Source organism: Primulina eburnea, chromosome 17 (genome assembly GCF_022965805.1).
Source record: "Primulina eburnea isolate SZY01 chromosome 17, ASM2296580v1, whole genome shotgun sequence".
Taxonomy (NCBI): domain Eukaryota; kingdom Viridiplantae; phylum Streptophyta; class Magnoliopsida; order Lamiales; family Gesneriaceae; genus Primulina; species Primulina eburnea.
This window is the reverse complement of record NC_133117.1, coordinates 3,531,986-3,539,672: the sequence shown is the minus strand read 5'-3', so window position 1 is coordinate 3,539,672 and position 7,687 is coordinate 3,531,986.

Sequence of the window (7,687 nt, the reverse complement as noted above, 5' to 3'; positions counted from 1 at the left end):
GGTAAGTTTTCTTAGAGAAAAATCTGATACATTTGATGCTTTTAAAAAGTTGCATGCTAGGATAACAAATCTGTATGATATGAGGGTGGTTAAAATAAGAACCGATCATGGTGAGGAGTTCGAAAATTTTCATTTTGTTTCTTTGTGTCATAAGAAAGGTATCATTCATGAATATTCATCTCCGAAGACCCCTCAAAAATTCGGCATAGCTGAAAGGAAAAATCGAACCCTCCTAGAAATGGCTCGGGTCATGCTTAGTTCTAAGAATATGTTAAAATATTTTTGGGCCGAAGCTTTAAATACGGCATGTCACATTTCCAACCGTGTTTATTTAAGGAGTGGTTCTACAATGACCTCATATGAGATTATCATGGGAAGAAAACCAAACCTCAATTTTTTTGGATTTGTAGGTTATGTGTTGAATGATAGAGATCATCTAGCTAAATTTGATTCAAAAAGTGTTAAATGTCTCTTTCTTGGATACTCTACTAATGGTCGTGCTTATCGTGTATTTAATCTGAGAACTAGGACTACAATGGAATCAATTAACGTTGTGTTTGATGATCTTGCAGATCTGACAGTTAAAACATCGGAGGCTGATGTAGAAGAATGGCTGGATATAAGTGAGGCAATGACCAGAAACAATGTTGAGTCTGGTGTTGAGACCAGTGAGGCAACACCAAGCACAACACCGCCTCTGAACCGAACAGAAACTGTGGATAATGATAACAATGATAATGATGATGTGGTGATTAATTGTGAAAGAGAAATTCCCAGCAAGATTCAGAAGAATCATCCATCATCACAAATCATTGGTGAATTACATGATGGTGTGCAAACAAGAAACCAAGAAAAGGTAGACTACCGCAAAATGATTGGTTTAATATGCATGAGCTCCACGTTTTCCCAGGTAAGTCACTCGTGTTTTGTGTCTCAAATTGAACCCAACAATAATAATGATGGTACATTGTGTCAACTCAAGAGATATAGACATTTCTAAGAATCCTGTTCAACACACTCGAACAAAACACATAGATATAAGGCGTCACTTTATTCGAGATTTGGTTGAAAAAGGCATAATTCGACTGAAATTTGTTAGGACTGAGAATCAACTGACTGATATATTCACGAAACCTTTGGATTTTGAGAGATTTTCCAATCTTTGGAAATCTCTCAGCATGTGTGTACTTTAAACATTTGTTCAGTGTTGTCCAAGGTGTTGCCAACACCAGAGACAACATCCGTTTGTGCATGACTATTTTTAGGATGTTAGGCATACTGCATAATCATAATCATCTTATTTATTTGTGTAATGACTGAACAGTGAAGGCAAATTTCTGAAAGGTACCCTCTGATTGTTCATACTTCCAATCGTATGTTGAGAAATAGTTTTTGCTCCAATCCAAGGCATTGAGTAGTTGAGGATATTCATGAAAATCATGATCTTGTCTAAAGTGAAAAGATGACTTGAAAAATGTGAGCAAAAGGAGAAAAACAGAAAAGAAGTAAATATAAAAAAAAATTGTTTAGAAGAAAATGGAAAAAGCTACCTAGAGGAGTCCATTGAAGACCGTTCTTCTAGTGTGGGAGCTACCACTTCTAAGTAAAAAGTAATGGAAAAAGCTACCTAGGGGAGTCCATTGAAGACCGTTCTTCTAGTGTGGGAGCTACCATTTCTGAATCAAAATAAAATTTTATGGAAGTTTGACTAAAACTCAGTGGTGTTGCCAGGAGGTGTTGCCAACACCAAGTTCAGACACTGCACAATTTTTACACTGCCTGACATTTCGATAATTCATCATATTGGAGGCATATTTAGGACATGCATATTGATGTTTGTTTCGTGAATTCATCATGTATAGTGACATATCAGTATTGACTTATGACGGTTGATGAAAACCTTGATTACCTAAATTTTGAATTTATGTGACTACTTGTGTCAGTGGGTTATAATCGATGTGGGTTTCACTGGATATTCTTTTGAAATTGTCATAACATGAGTTTGAATCAATTTTACTGTTTGCTTTTGGGATAGAACCGTAATTAGTGTTTTTGGTAAATTTCAGAAATATTACCTTTACCATGTGGATTTTTTTGGTGCTGAATGATTGAATCAATTTTTTGTGTAAGAGTAAATATGTTTTGCTGTCGTTAAATGCCTTTAATTACTCTTGCTTATTTTCACTTACTCTCGCATCTTTCCTTACTCTCGTGATTTCTTTGAGGTTTTTTTTCTGTGCTCAACTTCTGATATATCTTTTCTCTCACGTTCTACATATAACTGAGTATAATCTGCTTTTGGAAGTTGGCTTACATTCTGGCCAAAAAGGGGGAGAAGGAGAACCAAAAATGACATGGTTCTATGGATGGTGCTGAAGCATCTCGAGTTGCTGAGACTCTGTCTGTAATGTTGCTTGTGGGTTGCTCTTATATCTGTTTGCTTGATTATTGAATCTTTCTTTCGTATGTCTTCTTATGTTTTCAGGTGTTCTAACGATGGTGTTGACAACACTGTCAACAACACCAATGCTCTAACATGTTTAATTCAGGGGGAGATGAACTTTGACTCAGGGGGAGATACAGTCTAACACAGGGGGAGCTTAACTGACTGTGATGATGCTTACCAAGATTATCATTTTTGGATGTTTTGTCCAGAAAGGCAAAAAGGGGGAGATTGAAAGGAATATTTAATTCCTTTATTATTTTGTTAAATTGATAATATCAATTTAAGATTTTGCCTTTCTAAACTTAAATATTTTATTTGATTTATTTCTAGATTATAATATTTCACTTGATTTATTTCTACATGATAAAATCTTGTTTGATTATCTATAGATATTATAGGATTTGTTTTTAATGTGATTTGTTATCTCCAAGATATTTTGTCCATGTTTAAAAGAGTGATTATCTCTAATGAAAATATTTTTTCCATATTTTGTAGGACTCTCTTATGGAATATCTTTTAGACCAAGCCATTGATATAAAGTGGTCTAGACCTACAGCCGTACTTGGGATTCTTGGAGAGAGAATTGACTTTTGAGAGAAAATATGTTTTGAGAGAGAAAGAATTTTTAGTGAGAAGAAAGTCTTTTTCATGGGAGCTTTTCGTGTGAGTCTTTTGTGCAAGCATGCTGCTGGATTTTTCTGAACACACACAGAGTTCAGATATTGAAGATTTTCGTGTTGAAGATTTAGTGTGATTGATTCACATATCCGTGTTGCCGATTGGTGTTGCCATCACTCAAGAACAACACTGACGCAAAGTGTTGATCGAAGAGTGTCGTCGTTTGGTTTAAGCAACACGCTTTTTTATTTTATGCATCTAGTTTTTATGTGGTTTGTTTTGATGCATTTTTAATTCCTTGAAGTGTCAAGGAATTTGGTTTTGTTTTCTCACTAGTATTGTTTTGGTGTAAACGATTTACATAATTTTTCTAGTGAATTTTTTGTCATGAGGCATCGCACAAGTATTCGTACTTGTGCATAATTTAAATCTGGTATTTATTTATTAAGTTTATATTTGTGTGTTAATAATTAATTTCCGCTGCATACTGTGTTGTGCCCAGTGTTGACAACACCAGACACAACACTGACTTCTGATACACACATTATAATTTATTTTAATTTCCTGCACAACAATTCCTTACATAGGGGTAGTGCCCCATGATAGAATCAAGGGCTCAAATTTATCCACACATACATGGGGTCCACTATTTTTTTTTTAAATCGCATATGTACGTAAATCTTGTCCATCTAAACTATGTGGGGACAGTGCCCTCACGTGTAGCATCGAACCTACCCGGTTGGTGGATCGAACACATGCATACCTGGACGGTCACTTTTTATATCATGAACACAGAGATGTGGCCGAATTAGCCTTGAACGGCTTCAACAATGCCAAGATTAGGGAATTAGACTGACAGTCCCGAATCTTGATTATTTGATATACATAAATAATTTCTTTCTCCGGTTTGATTTGAATTGATACATGGAAGAAATTTCAAACTTGAGAAGCTTCTCAAGCTCAATCGCTTTGTAAGTTTATTTTACTGCCCGACTTTCCAGGCTAAGGAAGATGGAAGTGACGAGTGTTTACTTTTTCGAGCTGTTGTTAATTTGGTAGGCACATACGTTTCTTATGTTGTTGTTCTATGGTTTGTGTTGTGCATGGACTGTGTTCTTCAGTATCCTAGGCATGCCAAACTTAAATTATATAAATATCTGCCTGCCAAATGAAGTGGTTAAGCCGATGCTATGATTCGGATGGACAAGATTCATACATATATGTGATTTTAAAAAAATTAGTGGACCCCATGTATGTGTGGCTAAATTTGAACCCTTGATTCTATCATGGGGTAGTACCCCTACATATAGAATGAAATGAACCAAATGAAGTGGTGTTTCAATTGAACAATGGCTAGCTGTGGGAAATTGATCTGATTCAATTAAATAGACATACTGAGATTGAATGGCGAGAGATTTGAATTTTTGAAAAATATTTATTTATTGTTTAAAATTTTGAAAAAAAAAATAATATATGATTTTTTAAATATTTTTTTTCATTTATTTTTATTAATATCAGTTTCATTTAACCAAGACAAATAAGTTAATTTAACGGTAAAATATTGTTATCATCACTTGTTATATCAAATGACATAAATATTTTGATGTAATAATTTTTTTATAATAAAATTTAAATTTAAATATATTCATTATACTATATCAATAATTTTAAATGAATATTCAAACACAAATACTTACTAATTTTAATCATTAATTACATAAAATAATATTTCTTGCAACGGATGAAATCCTAGTTACTTGTAAAGTCTGACACAGGGACCATTGAAATTAAGCCTTGAGAATTTATTTGAAGTTTTCCCATATAATATAATCTAAGTAATGGTCTGGCTCCCTAGTTTTAACTCAATTTAGTTGTCATTCTCCAATCGCCTAAAAATTCCAAAATACCCCAAATAGCATATATACATGATATTCATCTTCTTTATAGAAATTAGTTGAAATTTTTATCATTCCTGTTTAGATTAAGAGTGATATCATCCAATTATATGTTATGTAATTTTATTATATGTTAAATCGTTCAAATTTTATATATCCGCATACTAGAACTCTTTTGCACGTGGAAGTCATTAAGATTTGTGATATTGGAGTAAATAAAGAAAAAATAATAATGACAGATATGAGTTCTGATATAAATGTAGAATATAGAAGAAGAGAATGTGATTTTAATACAAATGTCGAATGTGGTTGAATATGGAAGAAAGAAAATTGATTTTGATATGAGTGCGAGCAGTAAAAAAAGAGAATTCAAATCAGTTTGGGATTCGAATTTATCGTAACATACATACTTGTGACCTTTTTGACATACAATGAAGGCACTGACAAACAAGTTTTGTTGTATTTGTAGATGTATTCCTAGAAAATTTTAGAGGGCGATGAATCACCCCCGCGCCAAAAACAATAATGGCGATGATGCAAAATAAAGGTCTTGGTGTTGGCTACTACAAAGCTTGGAAAGTCAAGGAACTTGCTCTCAATCATTTGAGAGAAGATCCAAAAGAGAGTACAAAACTTTTCCAGCTTTTTTATTAGTTGTGTATAAGCATTCACATCATCTACATTGCACATGGCACCTTTCGCAAAATATCACTACTCATTCCGACGTACATATGCTTGCAAAATGTCCGACTTTAACATGTTGTGTGAGAAGCTGAAAAATAAATACCCAAATGTGGCTGCATATCTCGAGAAAATCAGTTCTTCTTACAAAAGCTCTAGAACTTTTGGCCTAGGTAAGCCATATGATATTATGACAACTAATTGGGCCGAGTCGATAATCCTAGATTGTCTGATGAAATAGAGTTGTCAATCATAACACTGTTGAATGCACCTCAAAATATGGTTTAATTTTTGTTCAACAAACACCGCACAACAGCAGAGTTATCTTCGAGCAGAACGAAGTTAACTCCATCAATAAAGTTGATTTTGTGAACTAGGTTTGCTCGATCACAATGTCTAAAAGTAACTCAATTGAATTATTCTAAATATCGTGTAGTTGGTGATGATACAAATGAAATAGTTGATTTCTCCACCTACTCATGCAGTTTTTATGTGTTTCAATGTGATAAAATTTTATGTAAACGCATTAGCAGCTTGTCATCTAGCAAGTTTTGGTATCTATGAGTTGTATTCGCCTTATTACCTTGTGCATATGTCGCGTCAAACCTACTCGGGTATCATTTACAACTAGTTATTCTGCACACGCAGATCGTGTGTACAATCTTTGTTATAATTATCGTAGGTGAGCGGTGAATCCCCGACTACAATGCACTGGCTCCTACACATGTCGCAATTGCACCCAACCTCGCCACCTTGTGACCTTCATGGAGTCGGTAAACGAGTCAAAGCACAATTCTAGTATGTAGAGCCTCAGTGTTGTCCCGGGTCTTAAGGAATAATGGTGTACAATCACAACCCAGACTTTTCCTGTGGGGACCCGGACGCTAATCAATTCTTAATCACTTTCTGAGAATAATTAATCAATTAAAATAAACAGGGTCTAATTTTTTTTTAATACAAAGCGGAAACGTTATGTAATTTACTCAAATTACATATTAAACATAAACATACAAATCTTGTGTTATCTACAAGAATTCAACTAGGTTCAACAATATATCAGTGCTGAATCCTAAGTTGCTTCGAAGCCCGGATCTCCACGCTATCTATCTTCTCTCATTCTCTTCTTGACCCTGATCTAGCCCCACCTGTTGTCATGCACACATACAAAACAAGACAACAGCCGGATAACTCCGGTGAGAAATACATCCCAGTATAAACAATGTATACATGCATCATATAAAAGCATATACAGAAGCATATAATAAATATTCATAACATGTATCAAATCAGAAACATAAATCACTATCAAACAATGAATCATACTCAAACTCAAACTCGACTCAATAACGCGTCGTCTCAGACTCGACTCAACTTTAACCTAGGGATCCCGGTGTCTGGATATTGACAATTATATCGAATCTCAGTCGATAGGAATGAATCAACCCTAAACGGCATCGATATAATTCATATATCCAGTGTCTGGGCGAATCGGCCGCAAAATTGACGAATCAGTCAAGGACTTGGCGAATCAGCCAATAACCAGACGAATCAGTCGGTGACTAGGCGAATCAGCCAATAACTAGACGAATCAGCCAGTAAATAGGCGAATTAGCCAATGACTAAACGAATCAGTAGTCAATACATGCAGTGGCTATAAATCAATAGACTACAAACATCAATCTCATCAATTACAAATATCAATGCAATAAACTAAGTATGTGATTTAGGGAAACTCGAGTCAAACCTCACTCGAGTTGTGCAATCCCAACTCAACATTAATTTATACCTTTCTTTCTGATATTCTGACTCTGTCGAAGTCTCGAACTCAAAGCCTTTCAATACTCAATCTGACAATAACGATATCGAGGGTAAGGTATCAATACACCACTCAATTAATACTGGATATAATCAGAATTCAATCAAACTCTGTTTCAACAACATAATATCATAATCTTAATATATCCAGCACTACCATATCAGTCAGATATCAATCTCAATACCTCATAATCAATAACAACTCAATTCTGATATCATATCGACTCCAAAA